This window comes from Pongo pygmaeus, chromosome 9, assembly GCF_028885625.2.
Source record: "Pongo pygmaeus isolate AG05252 chromosome 9, NHGRI_mPonPyg2-v2.0_pri, whole genome shotgun sequence".
NCBI classification, from domain to species: Eukaryota; Metazoa; Chordata; class Mammalia; order Primates; family Hominidae; genus Pongo; species Pongo pygmaeus.
Window position 1 is genome coordinate 63,531,821 of NC_072382.2, and position 24,041 is coordinate 63,555,861.

At 40.9% G+C, this 24,041-nt stretch overlaps 1 long non-coding RNA gene across 1 annotated transcript; it reads right to left on the minus strand.

The window, feature by feature from the left end:
* Positions 1-1,811: 1,811 nt before the first annotated feature.
* LOC129007516 (uncharacterized) lies at positions 1,812-24,041 on the minus strand. The gene is made up of 4 exons (XR_008492338.2): positions 23,822-24,041; positions 8,813-8,924; positions 4,133-4,270; positions 1,812-3,155 (listed from the first exon to the last, which is right to left on the minus strand). It is a non-coding gene; the product is annotated as an uncharacterized LOC129007516 (long non-coding RNA).

The window sequence follows — 24,041 nt, forward strand, 5'->3', positions numbered from 1 at the left end:
TACTGTGTTCTGCCAACTTTATCCATTAGAGCCCTTAGCATATTAATGATATTTGTTTTAAATTCCTGGTCTGATAATTCCAATATTCTTGCCATATTTGAGTCTGGCTCTGATGCTTGCTTTGTTTCTTCGAACTGTGTTCTTTGTTTTAGAGTATGCCTCATAATTTCTTCATGATGGCTGGAGATGATGTTCTGGGTAAAAGGAACCGCCCTAAACAGGCCTTCAGTAATGTGGTGGTAAGGTACTGCGGGGTGGAGAAGTGTTCTACAGGCCCATAGGTAGTTTTCAGTCTTTTAGTGAGCCTGTGCCTCTGGACTGTGAAGTTCACATGTGCTTCTCAGCACCTCCCAGCCCAGGCGGAGCAGAATAACAAGAGTGGGCTGGAGTTAAGCATTTCCCTTCTGTCACATGGAAATCTAGAAGGGGCTAGAGTTAGGTATTTTTCTTCCTTCACGTGGAAGGCTAGAACCAGCTGTAATAGATTTGGGTATTTCCCTTCCTCCATGTTAGGTGCTGATAAAACTCCAGCTGGTTAGGCTCCAGTTAACTACTTTCTCCTGAGGGCAGACCTTGTTAGGAAGAAAAAAATGCACTGGTGTACTTCAAAATGGTTCCCTTTTCTCCTCTCTTCTGCTAGAATCACAAGGAGATTTTTCCCCAAAATCACTGTGAGACCCTGTGGATTCTAGCAGTTAAAACTCACAAAAGTGTAGGGTCCCTGATGATTGGGACCCCATGGAATTTTTATCTCCAGCAATTTATCAGCTACAGTTCAGAGTTCTGTACCCCAGCATTGGTTCCGAGGAAGTTTCCGCATGTGGTTTCTGCTGTGGTAAGTTGTGATTCTCTGTACTCACCGGTCAGTCTTTCCTATTTTGGGGGCAGAGGTTTGCACCTTAACCCACTTCTTTCTGATCTAAGAAGAGTTGGTTTTTCTGTGTGCTTAGCTTTTTAATTGTTACAATGAAACGGTGACTTTCAAGCTTCTTACATGCTAGACTGGAAACTGGAAGTCACCAGTGAAATTTTTACCTTTTACTGTTGGATGTATGTGTAGTGTGCAGTCAGCTATCATAGGGCAGGAAGTTTACATTTTTGTTCCAGATTCAGCCGGGGACTAGTAACTTGGAAGTTTCCTCTCTGATTGCTCCTGAGTGGAAGCGGCCTTGTGTATGCACACAGTCTTCTAGACTGCCAGGGCTGAGTGTGATTTTATTTTTAAGCTTGGCTTCATAGGAGTTGCCTCTTGGGGCAGAGTAGCTTATTGTTCACTTAGTGTTTTGTCAGATGTTCTGTTTAAGCTCCTTGTTCCAGTAAAGCTTCACCTTGTGTTGATGAGTCTGTGAGGCTTGGGGAATGCTTTCAAGTCCACCCCCACATCTGCTCCAATTGCTCCTGTGTGGGGGCAGCCTTGTGCTTGCACACAACCCTTCTGACCCCTAGAGTTGACTGTGATCCTACCAGGCCTCTTTTTGGCTGTCTTTCCCTGGTTCTATTAAACTTCTGTTCTGCTGTTTTGCTTGTATAACGGAGCTACCAGCCTCCTCTTAATTATTCTCCACCTGATCTTTATGGTTTTCCACAGCGTTGTTGTTTTTTGTTTTTCTTTTTTACACAGGGGCTTGCTCTGTTGCCCTGGCTGGAGTGCAGTGTGCAGTAGCATGATCACTGCTCACTGCAGCCTCAACCTCCCCAGACTCAGGTGATCTTCCCACCTCAGCCTCCTGAGTAGCTGGGATTACAGGCATGCACCACCACACAGGCTAATTTTTGTATTTATTTATTTATTTATTTATTTATTTATTTTTAGAGCTGGGGTTTCCCCATGTTGTCCATGATCCACAGGATTCTTAGGCCTGGAGTTCTCCACTCTGTGTTCCAAACAGCTGGTCCCCTCAGGCAGAGCCGCAGAGCTCTTCATCTCATGACCTGCCTCTCCCCTGGGCAGAGACCCTGTGCTATGCGCTGGAGTTGAAGGTGGAGACCTACTTCTCGATGTGACACCCTTGCTCTATGAATACGGTTGGGGTGGGTGGATGGTAATCCCTTGTCTACTTGGCTTGACCTTCCTGGCATGGAAACTCTCCTAAGAGCACATGGAATGTGGGCAGAGGGCTATTGGACTGCCAGTGTTTGCAGCTTGCCATGTCTGAGGTAGTTTCTATCCTATGACTGAGGGCTGGGTGGAGAAAGAGTACCCTGGTCATCTCGGATGTGCCTGCCTAGAATACAGCTTCCATGATCCAGGGATGGTGGTGGTATCAGGGATATGGTGGTGGTAGGGGGGATGTGATGGTGGTGGGGGGGATGTGATGGTGGGGGGGGGATGTGGTGGTGGTCGGGGGGATGTGGTGGTGGTGGGGGGGATGTGGTGGTGGTGGGGGGGATGTGGTGGGGGGGATGTGGTGGGGGGATGTGCAGGTGGTGGGGGGAATGTGGAGGTAGTGGAGGGGATGTGGTGGTGGTAGGGGGGATGTGGTGGTGGTAGGGGGGATGTGGTGGTGGTGGTGGGGATGTGGTGGTGGTGGTGGGGGGTGATATGGTGGTGGTAGAGGGGATGTGGTGGTGGTGGGGGGGATGTGGTGGGGATATGGGGGGAATGTGGTGGGAGTATGGTGGGGGGAGATGGTGGTGGGGGGTATGTGGTGATGGGGGGATGGTGGTGGCTATTCTGGAAGTCCTACCCTTAAAATAATCTTTAAAAAATGGAAATTTGCTCTGCAGCTATTCCTCCTCTCTAACTTAAAGCAATTTAATGATTTAATTTAATGATTAATGATCATTAAATTTATTTAATGAATCAATTTATTGATTAATTTAATTTAATGATTCCCCATTGATTTTTGAAATGAAATCTAAAATTTCTGATCTGGCCAACCTATGTAATCTAAGCCTACATCTCCAGCCTCATTTTGAGCCAATTTCATTCTTAGTGTTCTCCCACTGGGCACAAAACTTCTCTCAAAGTTCCTCAAACATGGCAAGCTCTGTTTTGCCTCAGGCCCTACTCACTTCCTTTTCTTTACATGGCTCATTGCTACTCATTGTCCAGAATTCAGCTTTAGCATCAGTCTTCAGCAAAGCCCACTCTTTGCCTCTTGACTTGTGTAGATCCAATGTTCCATTGAAACCGAGATCTTCCCTTTCCACACCTGTAATAATTTAATTATTTCAAGTTGTTTATTATTATTATTATTATTATTATTATTATTATTATTTTGGAGACAGGATCTTGCTCTGAGACCTGGGCAAGAGAGTGAGCAAGATGACAGCTCACTGCAGCCTTGACCTCTCAAGCGATCCTTTTACCTCAGCCTCCCTAGTAGCTGAAACCACAGGTGCACGCCATGGTGCCCAACTAATTTTTAAATCATTTGTACACAGTCTCCCTATGTTGCTTAGGCTGGTCTTGAATTCCTGGGCTCAAGTGATCCTTCTGCCTCGGCCTCTCAAAGTGTTGGAATTATAGGCATGAGCCACTGTGCCCTGCCTTGTTTCTTATTTAATAACATCTACTTCCCTATTTGATTGTAAGCTCCGTGAGGGATAGTTTTCTACTGTGCATTTCCAAGGAGCTCAACAAAGACTTGACTGACAGCCTGATGGATCCACCATAGACCCTTTACACAGGGTGAACAATGCCGGATTATCCTGCAGTATAAAGTGGGGAAGAACACCATGGTTGTTAATAGTTATTTTTTATTTTTCTTCTCTTGAGAATTTATGCAATTGTTCTAAAACAATTATGTTTTGGTCAAGGTGTATAGATTCTTTTGGATCTACATTTAGAGGTATATATAGTTTGGCTGCCCAGGTCAGGCATCCTTAACTCACAGAGGCAGTGGTAGGTGTCACTTCTGGTAACTCTGACGCCAATGGGGAAGGTCACTCTTCCCTCCCTTACCTAGATCTTTCTCTGAAATCAAATGAGACATTCTAGATGACGGGAACTTGTGGAGGCTAACACAGAATATGCTGACTCGGATCTGCTCCCTATCACCTCCTTTCATTTGTCTCATGTAGAATTATGAAAATAATATCTGTCTTGTTTATTGGCACAAGTAGATACTTAATAAATTCCTCTTTTCTTTTCCAGTACACAGTTAACTGTTTTAGTTCAGTTACATACCTGTGAGCTTCTCAAGTTCCTTCCATTGTTTTCTAGCTCTTTTCTAGTTATCTCTGGAAAACTCCTCAATAACAATATCACAGCCCCCCAAAGGGCCATACTCATGCCTTCAGTGTGTAAATATTGTTGGTGTTAGACCTGTATTGAGGAAGAGAGAACAGGGCATTCAGAAGAGAAATCACATGTAATTTAGTTGCATTACTCTCTGAGTACCTTGAGATGTCCAGAAGTCCCTTTTATAGAAGCCCTGCAGGTATAGTCAACTAGTTTTTCCCTCTTTTTTAAATAAACACAATATGTGGTTTTTGAATGAATGAATAAATGAACAATATCTGCTTATCCTCAAGGACCAGCAAAATAAGTAAAAATTTCCTTATTAACTTGTGTTGCTTTCCTGTTTTGTTTAATCATCGCAACTGTGGCCACAGAATACCTCATAATATTCAGTGGCAAATGTACAGCATGTTAGCTTCAGTATGGATTTCTCTCTTTGCTGGATTTTCAGGGTATAGGGAGGATTCACCTCTATATGTACAGTTGTTTCTGACTATGGGAAACAAGATCTGTGTTCCAAGCAGATCGGATTATATAATGTGGGATGTAACTTACTCTGAATTTCAAAACTACCTACACAACACTCAGACATCAGAGAGGGGTAATTCTGGGAGGTTTTCTGAGTTTTACTTGACCTTCCTGTTCTATTTCCATTTTAAATTATCCATTTAATGAAATGTAAAAACCATTTCCACTATTGTGAGTCTAGTTTTCTGTTACCCATGGTTCACACTGAACCTCAGTTATTTGAATCACATTGTCACAGTAATTAGCCCAGAGCATGCAATTACTAAATGAATGAGTGAATGAATGCCACACACAGTACAGTTCAAGGGGTTGGAAATTTTACACTGGAGAATATTCAGATAAAACTTGATGTTTTCTTCAAATATTTGAAAGACAGTTTTTTGAAAGATTCAAAAGGTTCATGAGGCAGGACTAGGCAGAAGCAAGACCAATGCACAAAAGTTCGTTCGGTCCAACAAACATAGCATGCCTACTGGGTACCATGTTTGCCCTGTGGGATATGGAATCGTTAAACATTATAATCCTGCTCTGAGGGTTTGGAGTGGGTAGGGGCCTGTGGTAGGAATGGATTTCTATAGAGGAAACAATCTTACTGGAAATCAGGGGCTCGGAATTTGGGAATTAGTTTAATTGTAACTTAAGTTGTATGTTGATGTGGAGAGACTGCAGGGGGTAACTAATGGCATTTAATGGGGGTGTGGGGGGAATCGTTTCAGTGGAACCACCTCTTGGCACCATCACTTGTGTGGCTTAATATCTAATGGTCTCTGAACTCACCCCCTCAAGGCCCTCACTTTTTTTTTTTTTTTTTTTTGGAGACAGAGTCTCACTCTGTCACCCAGGCTGGAGTACAGTGGCACAATCTCGGATCTCGGCTCACTGCAACATCTGGCCCCTGGGTTCAGGTGATTCTCCTGCCTCAGCCTCCTGAGTAGCTGGGATTACAGGCACCTGTCACTGCCCCCGACTAATTTTTTGTATTTTTAGTAGAGATGGGGTTTCATCATCTTGGCCAGGCTGGTCTTGAACTCTTGACCTCGTGATCCACCCACCTCGGCCTCCCAAAGTTCTGGGATTACAGGCGTGAGCCACCGCGCCCGGCCAGGGCCTTCGCTTCTTAAGGCAACATGGATGACTTTGCTTATTAGGTGAAAGTCAGGAAGTTTCAGGAAAGAAAGACAAAGATTAATATTTTGGGATATTTTCCTTATATCTTATTTGTAAATGATCTTCCCCACATAAAAGCAGCCTGTTAAATAATTCCTTACCTTTATGAGAATTTTCTAAAATAGTACAATCAGAGATACCCCTATTTTGGTAGACATTTTGATTGGGTTGGTTTAGACAATGTGGTCACTCTATGTGTGGATTTGCAGGGGGCTGCCTCATAGCCATTGTCTTGAGAAAAAGCCTTTGCTAAGGGGCTGTGGTGTGCCTTGGCCCCAAGTGTTCGAATTAACTAGAGGTGTAGGAAGCAGGCTCTTTTCCTTCTTCTTTTAATTCCCCAAGGTCCCAGGGAAGGCCTGTGATCCACAGCTCTGAGTAGGAAAGGCAGGCAGGGAGGCTGGGGGCTGTCACCAGGCTGGAAGCAGAGTGGGCAAGACCAGGTCCATGAGGAGCCTGTGAGAATGTCCAGAGCAGGACTGGGAGGGAATGTCAGAGAAGAGGGCAGGAGCCTGACTGCTGAGCAGCACGAGACTGGGACTGGGCAGAAAGGAGGCCTGAAGCTTGAATAATATCACATGAACTCTCTTGGTTTTAGATTTTATCAAAGAGGCTTTTGAGGCCTGGAGAATTCCAAACCTCCTGGAAGGTGAAGTTCACAGGCCTGGGGTCCTGAGATCTTACTTCAGGAGCCTTTCACCCCTCCCAGTCAAGGCCCTGGGCTCTTGCCACTCTTCCATTCATAGGCCCATCCTGATTGTATCTCACAGTCTGCCTGGGGAATGTGAGCCAAGGAAATGCATGTGTAATGAGATTTGCACCCACATTTTCCACACCCTGTCTGGGGGCACCAGGTCTGACAAGCATGCATGTGCTTTTGGGATTATGACCAGAATATGTATAATCAGAGATATCCCAGAAATTTGGCATCCATGTGGCCAAAACTTTGAGCATTGGATCCCAGCTTCTGTGGTTTTCACAAGCTTAGCAGTTGCCTTTTCTTAAGTTATTGTCCAAGCTAGGTTCATTTCAGGAAACAGGCAGGTGACAGTGGGAATCTGTGATGATGCTGGAGGCCCTAAGGAGTCTCTACTGAATAATCATGTCTTGGTGCAATTCCAACTTCAGGTAGGAAAGTTGGGATTGAGAAGGATCTCTCAATTCTTGATGAGAATGCGCCTCCAAAGCAATGTTGCTAGTATAAGGCCATTTTTGTCTTTTAGCAACTTTTTTTTTTTTTTTTTGGCAACAGGGTCTTGCTCAGTTGGTCAGTCTGGAGCACCGTGGCACTATCATGGCTCACTGAAGCCTCAACCTCCTGGGCTCAAGTGATGCTCCTTTCTCAGCCTCCCTAGTGGCTTGGACTACAAGTACACGACACCATGACTGGCTAATTTTTTTTAGTTTGTAAAGATGGGATCTTGCTTTGTTGCCCAGCCTGGTCTTGAATTCCTGGCCTCAAGTATTCTTCCTACCTTGGCCTCCCAAAGTGCTGGGATTGCAGGTGTAAGCTACCACACTCAGCACAACTTTTTTTTTTTAATGATAATACTCACTTTGGTGATGGGGTTGGGGTGAGATAGATACTACAAGTAGGAATATATGTTAATGAAAGTTTTTTGTAAAAGACATTCGTGGCTGTGCATGGTGGCTCACACTTGTAATCCCAGCACTTTGGGAGGCTAAGGCGGGCAGATTACCTGAAGTCAGGAGTTTGATACCATTCTGGCCAACATGGTGAAACCCTGTCTGTAGTAAAAATACAAAAAATTAGCCGGGCATAGTGGCGGGCGCCTGTAGTCCCAGCTACTTGGGAGGCGGAGGCAGGAGAATCGCTTGAACCCGGGAGGCGGAGGCTGCAGTGAGCCGAGATCACGCCACTGCACTCCCGCCTGGGCAACAAGAGTGAAACTCTATCTCAAAACAAAACAAAACAAAAAACAAAAGACATTTACTAGTTTGTACAAAGAGCCTTGAGAAATTAGACAGATTTCAAGACAGCTCTGATTATACATATTCTGTTTTATAATACACTTTTTCCCAATAATTCTCTTTATAGTAATCCCCTTTCAGGAAATGATCAGATATATGGAGAAAGAATTGTGATGTTTATGCCAGTATTGCTCATATCAAAATGTGGAAATTTACTTCAGTGTCTGGTAATAAGAGAATAGTTAAATTAGTCACATTAAACTTATTTGGTGAAATATTAGGCCTCTGTGAAAAAATGACACTTAGAGAAAATATATACACAATTTACAGAAAATATTAATTTCCTTTTTTTTTTGTTTGAGAGGGAGTCTTGCTCTGTCACCCAGGCTGGAGTGCAGTGGCACGATCTCAGCTCACTGCAATCTCTGCCTCCCGGGTTCAAGTGATTCTCCTGGCTCAGCCTCCTGAGTAGCTGGGATTATAGGCGCCTGCCACCACGCCCGGCTAAATTTTGTATTTTTAGTAGAGACGGGGTTTCACCATGTTGGTCAGGCTGGTCTTGAACTCCTGATCTCATGATCTGCTCGCCTCAGCCTCCCAAAGTGCTGGGATTACAGGTGTGAGCCACTGGGCCCAGCTAATTTTCTTAAATATATGAAAAAGTGCTCCACCTCAATCCAAATAAGAGAGATGCAAATTAAAGCAACACGAGATACCATTATCACTAGTGAAAGAGTCAAATGGTTGATAATTTGTGTTATTGAGGAAGAGAGAGAACTGGAACTCTCATACACTGTATTAGTTACCTATTGCAATATAACAAACTCTTAAACTTAGTGGCTTACAACAACAATAAACATTTGTCGTGTCTCCTGGTTTCTGTGTGTAAGTTATTTTGGAGCATCTTAGTGGGGTCTTTCTGGCTTGGGGTATTTCATGAGATTGCCTCAGCTGAAAGCTCGACTGGATATGCACAGTTCCCTTCCAAAATACCTCACTCACATGGCTGGCAAGGCGATTCTAGTTGTTGGTGGTAGGTCTCAGTTTCTCCCCACAGGGACTTCTCCTCAGGGCTTTCTCATGACATGTGTTGTCATGACATGGTGGCTCTCTCCTGAGTAAGGGAACAGATTTTAGCTGCAAGACCCTTTATAATCTAGTCCCAGAGGTCACACACTATCATCTCCACAACACTCTATGCATCACATAGACAAGCTCTGATTTAATGTGGGAGGAGAGCACTTGGGGATATGAACCAGATGAAGATTATCTGGGCCATCTTGGAGTCCCAGATACTCTGGAAGTGGGAAGATATTTGGCAATATCTACTGAAATTTAAAATGTGCAAACCCTTTGACCCAGGAATTTAACTTTTAGGAATTTATACTGCAAGATTTGCGTTTGTGTCTAATGATATATACAAATATATACAAGGAAAGTTATTACAATATTGCTTTAATGCAAAAGCTGGAAATGCCCTAAATGTCTACCAACAGGGCATTGGGTAAATAGTATGGGACAGCTTTCAATGTAACATACTATACAGCTGTTCAAAACAATGAGATTGTTCATTCCACTCATGTAGTTCTGTGGAACTATATCCTAAATATATTAAATGGAATGTGGGTGTGTGTGTATAAATTGATAAACTATATTAGGAAGGACATATAAAACCCTGTTAACACTGGTGGCCCATTTGGGGAGCAGAAATAAAGTGAAAAATTATTCACTTTATGTTCTTTCATATTTTTCAAATTTTGTACCATATAGACATATTACTTATTCATTAATTAATAAAAAATTAAATGATTTTAAAAATAAAGAAGTAGAAATACATTTTAAAATGATTGGAAATGCTCATACTGTACAAATAATTTTAAAATACCATAGCAAACCATATTTGTGATATAATTTAATTTGTTTTAAAAACATTGTACATAGGCCGGGCACAGTTGCTCACATCTGTAATCTCAGCACTTTGGGAGGCCAAGGTGGGAGGATTGCTTGAGCTCAGGAGAGCAAGACCAGCCCAGGCAACAAGGCAAAGCCCATCTCCACCAAAAAATACAAAAATTAGCCCAGCACGGTGGCACATGCCTATAGTCCCAGCTACTTGGAAGGCTGAGATAGGAGGATTGCTTGAGCCCCAGAGGTAGAGGTTGCAGTGAGCCAAGATCACACCACTGCACTCCAACCTGGGCAGTAGAGCCAGACCCCATCTCAAAACAAAACAAAAATGTACATAGGAAAAGACTGAAAGGATCATACCAAAAGTGACAATCAATGATAGATAAAGTGTTGCCCTTAACTTTGTCTTCTAGATTTTCTACAATGACTATTTTATTTCTGTAATCAGAACAAAAAACAGACAACTTATTTCTGGTTAATGAGATGAAGGGAAACTTATTTTCTTCTTCATTCTTTTTAGTATTTTTCTGTAATGATTTTATATTACTTGTAAACGCAAAAGAAAAAAGATTTAAAACCTGCAATCCAGGGTTCTGGATCAGAGTTTCCAAAATTATACTTGGGGATCTGAGCAGTGCCCTGAAGAGTGAGAAGCACCTGTTCCTGGACTTGCTCTGGCCAGGCTGGGCTCAACCCCACAGTGCTCATCTGCTTGCCCTGGAGAGCAGGGAAGAGAGCTGCTTTTCTTTCCCAGGGCTGGTTAGCACTGTTCACTACCAAAGACTTAGATTGTTGAACAGCCTCATTTGCTGCTGCAGAGGCACCCTAGGATGGAGGAGAAGTACAGTGGGAAGTTGGGAGCAGCCAGAAAGACAGAGGCCAACGGAGAAATCCAAGCACAGAGCGGGTTCAGGCCGCAGCCATTTGGGAAACAGTGTTCTAGATTGCTTGGAACACTTCCTGACTCTAAGCCCTTTTACTCTCCAAGGCCACCACATGAGTATCTCTCATGCAGGAATTCTTTGCCTCTTTTTCTCCCCAGGACTTTGCCTGACTGTGAGTGCCTACATCTGTGAAATTCCTGCCAGAGGACCCTGGCCCCTTGGTTCCACACACACACAAAAAGCACTCATATAAATGTAGTCTGTTAAATTCAATAGTGGAAAAACAAAGGCAGAGGAAAGACAATTCCTGGATGCTGAGCTGAGATGGCTGCTGTATACTGCCGAGACAGCTACCATGGACTGTTGTCTAGGTTGTATACTGCCACATCTAGTAGGACATCCTTCATGAAATAAACATTAATTTGTATATTTATTATAACATTTCCAGATGATGGTTATAAATTGTTTTAACAAAATTAGTATATTATGATTTTCAGAAAGGTATTTTGAGAAGGGACACTTTTTTCTAGTTGGTTAATATGGGTCAGTAGCATCTGTGAATTTTAATTCAGTACTTAATTTAGTACTGAATTTTAATCTTAGCTCAGATTTAATTTTAATACCTTGCCCTTGTCTACAAACCTAGCCTAGTCTGCCATGAGACTCCTGGAAGTGGGCAGAAATACTGGACAGTACTAAAAAGACAGTTTCAGGTAAGGACAAAAAGTAGAATGGGAAGTTGGGAGCAGCCAGGAAGATGGAGGCCAAGGGGGAAATTCAAGCACAGAGCAGGTTCTAGGCTGCAGACATTTGGGAAACTGTTCTGGCTGCTGGAAATGAGGCAGATACTGGAAAGCAGGCAGAACCATAGACCTTCCTTGCATCTCAGATGTGCATAAGAGATGCTGTCAGTTCTCACTTCACACTTGGATTTTTGGCTTCTCCAGTTATGAAAAACTGTGTGCTGCTGTGTGTGGATTCTGAAGCAATTATTGAGACCTAAGGGCTCTATTAAGGGCAGAAATTGCTGCCTCACTAGGCAGGCTTCAGTGACTTTGTCGCTATGGTGTTTAATCCTGACTCATGGGCCCACATGCTCTTTCTCAGGTTGTGGAGTGTAGATTCTGTGATTTATCGCGTCTGACTTCTCACTTCCTTTGCACTGTGTGTGTGTGTGTGTGTGTATAAGTGTGCATGCAAGCTCACTTTTGTATAATTGCACACTGGCTTCCCTCCAAAATTCTTGCTGTTACAAATTACTTTTGGCTATGTTCAGGTTCAGGGTGGGAAAATCCAAGAGACAAATATAGTTGAAATGTGTCAACAGCCTTAGGCTGCCATGTTTGGGGAAGTATTTTAGTAATGAGAGTCCTCAAGTCTGAGAATGGCCCCATGGTCTACCACAAAGGGCCTCTTTCTCTCTCTCTCTCTTCCCTCTTTGCTCTCTATCTCCTCAGCTAAGCTATTTGGGCAGTAAGAGCAGGGAGTCACTGAAATGCCTGGAGCCCCTGGATGTTCCTTTATGGAGATACCTGAGACTCCCTTTCTCATAAGGCCCTTCTAGAAGTCACTCCTAATGTTCTGTCTGAGCAACCCGGATCCCCTTGTTGAATTCTAGACCTGTATATTTGGCTGGACATGGAATATCTAGGAGGAAAAGAGGTATCAAACTCAATATATGCCCAAAGTCAACACATCAATCACCTTCCCTGTTTGCCACTACTGTCTCCTCCTCCCATATTCCCTATCTTGGTGTGTTGCCTCTGAGAGTGTGTTAGCAGAACTCCAGCCACAGGGAGTGTCATTAACCAAGGACTCATCTTCTGTGCCCCAAAATCTATCACTATGTTTGCCCTGTGACCATGCTTTCCACAGGCTGTTCCCAGCAATAATTAAGCCTAGTAAAGACACCAAGGCAGATCTGTTGCTGAGAGACATGGGACAACTTTGACAACTGACTTTGGCTCAAGGACTTCCTGATGGCCTTGCAGAATCTTCCATAGGCTGCATGGCAGTCTAGGATGTTTTTATTCAACCTTTCGTCTGTCACTCCAATACTTGGGATCTCCTAGACTTGTAGTCTGATGCCTCTTCCAGATTTTTGCAACTCCTTCCCCATTTTCTTAAAATCTTTGCACATTTAGTTCCATCTTGGCATATTTCTCAAGGACCCAGACTAACAAACGTAGCATTGCGAATGGGATAGTAGTGCTACTGGTCCTGTTCCATCTTGAAAAGACCAGCAGTTTGTCCTCACAAGGAAAGAGACCTCTTCTGAGTACAAGTTTGCCTTTCCTGTGTTTAGATGGCATGGTATGGGATATCATCAGGGGCTCACTCTTGCCAGGGGACACAGCAAGAGTCCTATTGAACTACAGGACATTATCATTAAGACCCTCTTTCATCAAAAGATACCATTAAGAGATTGAAAAATCAAGTTTACACAATGGGAAAAAAACATTTCTGATATACACATCTAATATGACTTGTGTACAGAATATAGGAATTCTTCCAAGGCAGATAACTTAATAGAAAAATAGGCAAAGGATGTAAACAGGCACTTCAAAAAAAGAATACCCACATGGCCAATACACATTTTTAAAAGTGTTAAATTCTGCTAGTTACTTGGGAAATGTAAATTAAGACCTCAATGTGACGCCACGAGAAATGGCTAAAGTGAAAACACAAGACAATACCGAATGTTGACAAGTAATTGGAATTGAGCAACCAGAATTCTCACACTGACACTGGAAGTGTGTATATGGGAATGACTATTTTGGAAAACTGATGGTATCTACTAACCTGTACATATACATTTCCTATAGTCTGCAATTCCACATGTACATATGTTCAACAAAACACAGGACACGAATATAGCTAGCAGCCCTATTCATAATGTCAAAAACAAATAATGACACAAATTTACATTTATAGGAGAATGGATAAATAACTGTTCATACACTAGAAGATAGCAATGAGGATGAATGAACTACGATTACATGCAATAACGTTGATAACTCTCACAGACAATGATGAATGAAGAAAGATAGGCACAGAGCATATGAGGTGATTCATTTGTAAAATGCTTAAAAATAAACAAAACTCGTCCAGGCTGTTAGAAACCAGGATGGTGGTTATCTTTAGGCTGCGAGTAGTGACTGGAACTGGGCAAAAGGGTGGCTTGTGGAATGCTGGTAAGGGTTCTGTTTCAACATCTGGGTACTAATCACTCGTGTGTTCACTTTATCAAAATCCATGAAGCTGTTCTAGAATTATTGACTTTATGTATGTTTTTCATTAATAAAATTTACCAAGAAGTTTACCTTTTCTCAATATTTTCATTATCAAAAATTTAGAAAATATAGAACAGAAAAATTGCAATAAGGCTAACCTACTTTTAATATTTTAATGATTATCCTTTTGATTTTTTCTGTATGCACTCAAATGTTGTCCTCTGCAACACTCTCCTTCAGATAAAATCAGGACCATGTTCTAGATGCCATTTTGTAAGTATCTTTTAACACTTTGACTGTATATTCAACTATACACATTGTAAACACCACTATACACATTGTAAACACCTTTCCCTGTCATGAACATTTGTTTATCACATTTAAAAGGGCTGCAAGTCATCCACTGAATTGGGAGTTCCACTATCTGTAGAAGAACTCATTTTTCATGTCTAGTTTGTTTCCAGTTTTTCAATATTGTAAACAATGTGATAATCAGTCTTGTAGCTAAATCTTTGCCCTACATCTTTGGTTATTTCTTCTTTCTACTAAGTCTTAGAAATTGTGTTTGGGTATAAAGAATGTGTATACTCTTGAAGTTTATACATCCCATAGTTAATTTTTTAACAAGTAACAATTTCAAAGAGGGCATGGCATGATTTGAACTGGGTTCGTATCTGGTTGTTTGTGGCATTCTAAGGGCAACAACAATGATGACAATGCTGGTAGTTACTATGGTGCCTATTATTTATTTCCCACTAACAACCTGGTTAGGTGATTTTTAGTAGATACATTTACAAATGAGAAAAGAGGTTCAGATATGTGAAGAACTTCGTTTAAGTTCTTTCAGAATAAAGCTGGATCCAAAGCCAGGCCTGCCCAAAACCAAAGCCCGTAGCTCTCTCCCCAGAGAATGGGAAATTCTATTGTCAAGTTGTACCAGGAAGCCCAACTGAATTAGTGATTCCTATAAGTTATATCAAAAGTTCAAAATTATAGTGAGAGTTGATGCTCAATTAATACTAATAGAGATCCAAAAAGAAGGATTGAGAGAGGAGAAGAGAATTTGTCTGGAAGGGTGGGTGCTTATGGAGTCTGCTGGAAGTTAGAAGAAGATAAGAAATTGAAATCCTGTGTTAACCCACTTGCTGATGGCATGTCACAAACTGTACGAGCCTTTTTAGCCATCAGGGTACCAGGTTGTTTGGCCTCATTCCCAAGATCGATAAGCACATTCCATTGAGACCAGATGTAGCTGGGAAAGGCAAAAGCCAAATAGTTTCCAAGAAGACCCAGAGAGGGTAAAGAGGTTTTTGCAAGCTTTTTGGATGTGTCTTGGAGTTTTTGTGAAAAGCCAATGAAGTGAGATTGGGGGGATATTTCAGTGAAACTCTGGATCAAGCTGCATCTGTTTTTTCCATGAGGGTATGAGTGCCAGTTACTCAGAAGTGGCAAGAACACTGTGTGTGTGTGGGGGGGGTGTGTGTGTGTGTGTGTGTGTGTGTGCGTGCGCATGTGAGCATGGGTAGCATCAATGAAGAAAAGGCTGGGATTGGCAAGTGTTCAGGGAAACTAGATAGGTATGTTCATTGATAATTTGCCTCAGTCCCTTTCCTTGCTGATTTACATTTCAATTGATAGGGTGAGTAGCTCAGACAGGTATAGAGAAGAAAGAGGCAACATGGAGAAGTGGAAGAGAAGGCTTTGGTAGGCCATGGATCTAGCGTCTAATTTCAATTTAGCCACTGGTTAGTTCCTTATAAGACTAATACTAGCTAACATTTATTGAGCCTCATATGTATTTTAGGATCTGTGCTAAGTGTATATTCTCTATCTCATTTAATCTTCAAAACCACTCCATAATTCCATTTAGTCTCCTTTTGTCCCATCTCATTGATGAAGAACTGATGTTCAGAAGCATAAGGCACTTATTGGAGATCCCACAGGATTTGTTGAGAGTCACATTTGAACTTGGGCCCTTCAAAGTCCAATGTCCCTACCTTCAAAGACATGACTTGGAGGGTATTTTTAAAACTGAGGGTTCAGTTTCCTTTCCTTTAAAATAGAAATAAACGGCCGGGCACGGTGGCTCACGCCTGTAATCCCAGGACTTTGGGAGGCCGAGGTGGGTGGATCACGAGGTCAGGAGATCGAGACCATTCTGGCTAACACAGTGAAACCCCGTCTCTACTAAAAATACAAAAAATTAGCTGGGTGTGGTGGCGGGCACCTGTAGTCCCAGGTGCTCAGGAGGCTGAGGCAGGAGAATGGCATGAACCCGGGAGGCGGAGGTTGCAGTGAGCCAAGATCGCACCACTGCACTCCAGCCTGGGTGACAGAGCAAGACTCTGTCTCAAAAAAATAAATAAATAAATAAAAATAAAATTAAAAAAATAGAAATAAACAAGCCAGTCGTGGTGGCTCATGCCTGTAATTCCAGCACTTTGGGAGGCTGAGGTGGGCGGGTCACTTGAGGCCAGGAGTTCAAGACCAGCCTGGCCAACATGGTGAAACACCATCTCTACTAAAAATACAAAAAAATTAGCTGGGCATGGTGGCATGTGCCTGTAGTCCCAGCTACTCAGGAGGCTGAGGCAGGAGAATCGCTTGCACCCAGGAGGCAGGAGGCAGAGGTTGCAGTGAGCTGAGATCCCACCACTGTACTCCAGCCTGGGCAACAGAGTGAGACATTCCCTAACCCCCCCCCCCACCCCCCCACCAAAAAAAAAACCCTAGTCTATGGCATTGTCTGGAGGCCTAAATTAATATGGTATTTTAGACCACAGTCCGACATGTAACAGGTCCTGAATGAATGTTACTATGTCTCCCTCCCCAGGACTTTCAGAGAGAGAGAAAGAGAGCATGTAAAAAAACCACACCACACTAAAGAACCAGAAAAATATCTGGTGGCCTGAGTAAGGCTGGATTAGACAGGGCAATACTATAAACAAGAATTAGGTTCAGATTCAACTAGGAATACTAACAGTATGGAGGATATGGGTCTCAGAACTTCACGTATACTGATTTCATCACAAGTTTGTGGGAATGATGGTGTATTAGTACGTTCTCGCACTGCTGTAAAGACATACCTGAGACTGGGTAATTTATAAAGAAAAGAGGTTTAATTGGCTCATGGTTCCATGGGGCGTACAGGAAGCATGGCGGCATCTGCTTCTGGGGAGGCCTCAGGGAGCTTTCATGGCTGAAGGCAAAGTGAGAGGAGACATCTTGCATGACAGGAGCAGGACCAAGAAAGAGAGTGGAGAGGTGCCACACACTTTTAAAAAATCGTATATTGTAGGAACCCACTCACTATACAGCACCAAGGGGGATTGATGCTAAACCATTTATGAGCCCACCCTCATGATGCAGTCACCTCCCACCAGGCCCCACCTCCAACACTGGAGATTACAATTTGACATGAGATTTGGGTGGGGACAGAGATCCAAACCATATCAGATGGTATATGTCTAATTGACAAATGAAGAAATGATGCCCTAAAAGACTATCCCTAATTATGTTGCTGGGATTCCGTCTGATGAGTGGGAATGTCTTCCATGTTTTTATTGTTTTTCAAATTGAGATAGAATTCACAAAACACAAAATTCACTTTTAAAGTATACAATTTAGTGATTTTTAGTATATTCATAAAGAAGCGTAACCATTATCACTGTATAACTATCTAATTCCATAGTATTTTCATCACCCCAAAGAGAATCTTCATACTCATTAACAGTCATTCCCCATTCCCCCATCCCTCAGCCCCTGGCAACCACTAATCTGCTTTATGTTTCAATGAGTTTGCCTTGTCTGGACATTTCATATAAATAGAATCATAAAATATGTGACCTTTTGTGTCTAGCTTCTTTCACTTAGCATAATGTTTCAAAGTTGACCCATTGTAGCATGAATCACACTTTTATTCCATTTTATGGATCAGTAACGTTCCATTATATGAATATATCACATTTTGTTTCTCCATTTATCACCTGATAGAAGTTTTGGTTGTTCTCATGTTTTGGCTATGATGAGTAAAGCTGCTATGAACATTTGTGTATATATTTTGTGTGGACATATGCTTTTAATGTTTGTATATACATTAAGTGAAAGAAGTTAGACATATATACTTGGTAGAATTGCTGAGTCATATGGTAATTATATGGTTAACTTTTTGAGGAACTGCCGAAATGTTTTCCAAAGTGACTACAACATTTTTATGACGTCAGCAGCAAATATATGGGGGTCCCAATTTCCCTACATCCTCGTCAGCACTTGTTGTTATTTGTTTGTTTCATGATAGCCATCCTAGTGGATGTGAAGTGGTAGCTTATTGAGATTTTTATTTGCCATAATTTGACAAATTATGTTGAATGTGTATTTAGAGAAATGTCTTCTGTTCATTTTTAAATTGGATTACTTGTCTTTTTGTTATTGAGATATAAGAATTCTTTGTATAGTCTAGATACTAAATGCTTATTAGATACATGACTTGTGATATTTTTCTCCCATTCTTTGGGTTGTTTTCTCACTTTCTTGATAGTATCTTCTGATACACAAAAATTTTAAATTTTGATAAAGTCCAATTTATCTACTTTTGTTACTTAAGATTTTGGTGTCATTATCTAATAATCTTCTTCCAAATCCAAGATTATGAAGATTTAACCCATGTTTTCTGGAAGAGTTTTATAGTCTTAGCATTTTACATTTAGTCTTTCATCTATTTTGAGTTAATTTTTATATATGGTTTGAGGAAAGGAGCCAACTTAATTCTTTTGCATTTCGATGCCTACTTGTCCCAGCATCATAAATTGAAAAGACTATTCATTCTACATCAAATGGTCTTAGCACCTTTGTCAGTAATTAATTGGCCACATATATGGATTTATCTGGATTCTCAATTCTATTTCATTAATCTATTTGTCTATTCTTATGCTAGTACCACACCATTTTGATTATTGTAGCTTTGTGGTAAGTTTTGAAATCAGGAAGTGTGAGTCCTCCTTTGTTCTAATTTTTCAATATCTGTTTGGCTATTTTCAAGATTATTTATATTTTCATATGAATTTTAGGGTTTTTGTTAATTAAAATACTGCTGGGATTTTGATAAAGCTTGTGTTGAATCTGTAAATCATTTTGAGTAGTGTTAGCATGTTATCAATATTATATCTTCTTATCAATGAACATGAGATTTCTTTCATTTATTTCCTTCTTTTATTTTCCTTAACAATGTTTTATACCTTTCAGTGTACAAAACACTGAAATTTATTTAAGTGTACAAAACACTTAAAATTTATTCCTAAGTATGCTATCTATGAATAGAAGTAGTTCTACTTCTTTCTTTTCAATCTGATGGTTTTTTATTTCTTTTTCTTGCCTAGTGCCTTGACTAGATTCTCCACTACAATGCTGATTAGATAGAAGGGATGAGATAGACATTCTGTTCTTGTTCCTGACCTTAGGGGCAAAGCTATCAGCTTTCACCATTAAGTATGATGATAGTTGTGGGTTTTTCTTAAATGCTCTTTATCAGATCAAAGAAGTTCCCTTCTATTCCTGCCTTCTTCAGTGTTCTTACGAAAGGTTGTTAGATTTTGTGAATGCTTTCTCTGCATCTATTGGCAAAATAATGTGGATTTGTCCTTTAATCTATTAATACGATTCAGTACATTGATTTTTTTTTTTCATGAGCTGAACCAACCTTGCATTCCTGGGATTAATCACACTTTGTCATGGTGTATAATCCTTTTTATATGCTGCTGGATTTGGTTTGCTAGTATCTTGTTGAAGATATTTGTATATATATTCATAAGGGATATAGCTTTCTGTAGTTTTCTTGTGAGTTGTCTGGCTTTGGTATCGGGTAATTCTGGCTCCAAATAATGAGTTAGGAAGTGTTTCCTTCTATTACTGATGAATTGCCTATGAATACTTTCAAATCTGTCAAGTTCTGCTGCATGCATCTCTGGGCTCTGTTGTTAAGTACATACATGCTTGTAATTGTTTTGATGGAGTGACCCTTTTATCATTATAAAATGTCCTTTTTTTCTCCAGTAACAATTTTTAACTTAAAGTCTCTTTTGTCTATACTGCAACTACTCCAGCTCTTTTGTTTACTGTTTTCATGGTACACATATTTCCATCCTTTAAACCTATTTGTGACTTTGATTCTAAAATGTACCTTTTGTGGACAACATATATTTGAATCATGCACCCTCCCATCATAATTCTAGTCTTTGTCTTTTAATTAGAGTGTTTAATCAGTTTGAATTTAATATAATAACTGGTAAGATTTACATCTGCCATTTGTTACTTGTTTTCTATATGTATTATGTCTTCTTTGTTTCTTCATTCATTCCCCCATTACTGCCTTCTTTTGTGTAAAATGGATATTTCTTAGTGGGCCATTTTAATTGACCATTTTACTTTTTTTTTTTTTTAGTGGTTACCCTGGGTGTTAAAATTAACATCTTTTTTTTTTTTTTTTTTTTGAGACAGAGTCTCACTCTGTCCCCCAGGTTGGAGTGCAATGGCACAATCTCAACTCACTGCAAGCTCTGCCTCCCGGGTTCACGCTGTTCTCCTGCCTCAGCCTCCTGAGTAGCTGGGACTACAGGCGCATGCCACCACACCCGGCTAATTTTTTGTATTTTTAGTAGAGATGAGGTTTCACTGTGTTAGCCAGGATGGTCTCGATCTCCTGACCTCATGATCTGCCTGCCTCAGCCTCCCAAAGTGCTGGGATTACAGGCATGAGCCACTGAGCCCAGCCACAATTAACATCTTATACCCATCTAATTTGCATTAATACAAAGTTGATTACAACAATATATAAAACTTTCCTCTTATATAGCTCTAGTACCTACCCTCTTATTTGTGCTGTTGTTTTCATATAAATTACCTCATTATACATTGCATGGTCTGATACATGACTGGTATACAGACTCATAATTATTGCTTTATGTAATTGTCTCTTAAATAATATAGTAGAAAAGAGTTATAAATAAAAGATACACTTACATTGTCTTTTATATTTAGTTTTTACCACAGACTTATATTTCTTTATGTGGACTCAAGTTATTGTCTAGGATCCTTTCATTTAGGCTGGAAGAACTCCATTCTCTGTTTTTGTTTATATTGGAATGACCTAATTTCTCTTTCATTTTTGAAGGACAGTTTTGCTAGATATAGAACTCTTGAGTCTTTCTTTCAGGTCTTTGAATATGCCATCCACTGCCTCCCAGATTCCATAGTTCCTGATGAGAAATAAGTTAATCTTAATGAAGACCACTTGTGCTATATTGCTTCTCTCTTGCTATTTTTAAGATTCTCTGTTTGTCTTTTGACAGTTTGATTATGATGTTTCTAGGTGTGAAACTCTTTGAGTTTACCCTATTGGAATTTGTTGAGCTTTTTGGAGGTGTAGATTCATGTTTTTTAAAAATCAAATTTGGGAAGTTTTTGCCCATGGTTTCTTCAAATATTATTTTTCCTCTTTCTTTCCTCTCTTTCTAGGACTCTTATGAATATATTGATACAGTTGATTGTGTCCCATAGGTCTCTGAGTCTCTTTTTCTTCTTTTTTTTTTTGTTCCTCAGTCTGAATAGATAGTCAAGTGTATAAAAATGACAGAATGGGAGTGAAACAACCTAAAGGTTTGTTAAAATTGTTTGTGAAATTGTTGTTTCATTGTTTGTGAAAATTCTTCCTCTAGTGAATGTGTCCACAGACAGGCAAGGCCCTCATAATGCCTGCTTCGAACATGGTGGGTTCAAAGCAAACAGATGCAGAAACAGTTCACTCTTTCTTCACTTTCCCTGAGCCATTTCCTTAAATTCCTTTGCTCCCTAGGACCTAAGGGACTCAACATCTCTATTTTCAGCTTGTTCCTTTCTCTTGAACCATAGGCTTTTGTGTCCAATAGCTGAAATTCAGATCCAGATCACTCTGACTGCAAGGTCTATGAAGTTGGTCTGATTCCTATGTTCCTTTTCTATTACTTTCCTAAACCCTCAACAGGGCCCCTTTCACAATGACTTAACTCCTTGATGGACAGGTTTGTGGTAGGGTAAGGTGGGGAATGGGGCAGATGAGGAGAGCTGCCTGTCTGGAACTGGATTTGGATGAGAAACCAAAGTCAGCTTCATGTCATTAACAATTTGGTTTATGACTATCCTGGCTATGCCACTTCAAGCCTTTTGAAAGGTCTCCTTTGCCTTATGTACTCCTGATTACCAAACCCAATCCTAGAACAATGAAGAATGGGTATGAAATATTTACTCTGCTGAAGGGATAATTTGAGACCAACGTAACAGGATAATATGGGGGAGGAAAGTCTCTCCTTTCCTGCTGCCCACTCAGGCAACTCTGCAAACAGGGAGTATGGGGAAATAGGAGGAGTCTTCTAAAAATTCTAGGATTCACCCAGTTTTGTAGCCAGCAGACTGGGAGTCATCCTCAGCCTCTTCTTTCCTCTTTTCTTCCTTCTCCCTTCCTTGTTCCTCTTTCAGTTCCTTTCTTCTTTCTTCCCTCTCTCCTTCTCCATCCCTTTATATATGCAATAAGCCTAATACCTCTTTATTCTCTTTCACCTCCATGCCTTAGTCAAAATCTCATTGCCTTTTCCACCTGGAGAAAACTGAAACTTGTTCTGAATTGGTCTTTAACTCCAATCTTCAATTCCCATCCACCTTCCACACGAAATCAGAGACAGATTTTTAAAACCCAGATCTAAGTGGACTGGATACCCTTATAATGTAGAGGAGGCACACTGAATACACAGCCAATCCCACACAGTCAATGCATGTTTATTCTGGTTTAAACAGAAAAACCCATCTTGTAGCAACTACTTATAAGGAAATCCCAACATAACCCCCTTTTATTTGTAGACTAGCTTCTGAACTTCCAGTTGAAACTGCATATCACTCCTTGTTTGAGCTTCATAGATTTTTGTGGGTAAGGATCACACAACTTGTTCTCCCATTTCTTCCAGGGTTAATGCATATATTTCTTGTTTATGATTGTTTCCAGACAGATTTTGTCTCAGTTTCAGCAATGCATATCAAAATGGTTCAAGAACCTCACCTTCTACTTAACTCTTGTCCTACAAATGCTGTTTGTCAAGAGACTTTTCTCTGGGATCTAATTCTAAAATGCATGGGCTGGGCATAGTGACTCATGCCTGTCATCCAAGCACTTTGGGAGGCCGAGGCGGGTGGGTCACAAGGTCAGGAGTTTGAGACCAGCCTGGCCAACGTGTTGAAATCCCATCTCTACTAAAAATACAAAAATTAGCCAGGCATGGTGGTGCATGCCTGTAGTCCCAGCTACTTGGGAGGGTGAGGCAGGGGAATCGCTGGAACTCCGGAGGCAGAGGTTGCAGTGAGAGAGATTGCGCCACTGCACTTCAGCCTGGACGGCAGTGAGAGTCCGTCTCATAAATGAATGAATTTAATTAATGAATGCATGTGGAGAGTCCAGGGAGTTTAATGTGTTTTGAGTGAGAGAGATGTAAGGTGTGTGCTAGATCACACTGTGAGGTCTTCTTAGACCAGAGAGAGTTGAGTTGGGCCTTTAAGTACAGGCAAGACTAGGAATGGTGCAAAAGAGAGGAAATGTTATTCCAGATTCAGGAAGCAAGGTGAGAGGTTCCCAGCCCTAAGTGGACATACATGCTGCACATGTGTAGCAATAAAGAGGTAATCTGATTAGAGCTGCATTTGGGAAATGTGGAAAGGTAGGAAATCATGGCAGAGCAGTTTTAGTACTGGGAATAGTTTTTGAATTCATCTAATAAATCATTCCCCAAACTACATTTCTTAGGACACTCATATCTCTTTAAGTATTAATAAATATTTCCCAATCAAAAAATTTAAGAGGTCCTATGGTCAAATCCATCTGGTGAATACTGTCTTAAAGTCCTTAGGGAAGGATGTCACAAATGTGCATTATGAGTCTCCAAAGCAAGATGTATTATCCAGAATTTGCCTACCTTATTTGTCCATGGAGTCCTGTTTTCAAGAAGGTTCAAGCAAATATATTAAAAGGAGAATGTCCTATGAAATACAGGCTGTAAAATGTTGATCAATCCAACCTTCTTATTTTTTTAAATGTTGCCCTGAGGGAAGAAGTGCTTGCTTAAGGTCATTCCTTAAGCTGGAGACTGTGCTTGGGCTAGAACCAGGCCTCCTGATTCCAGACATAGACCAATT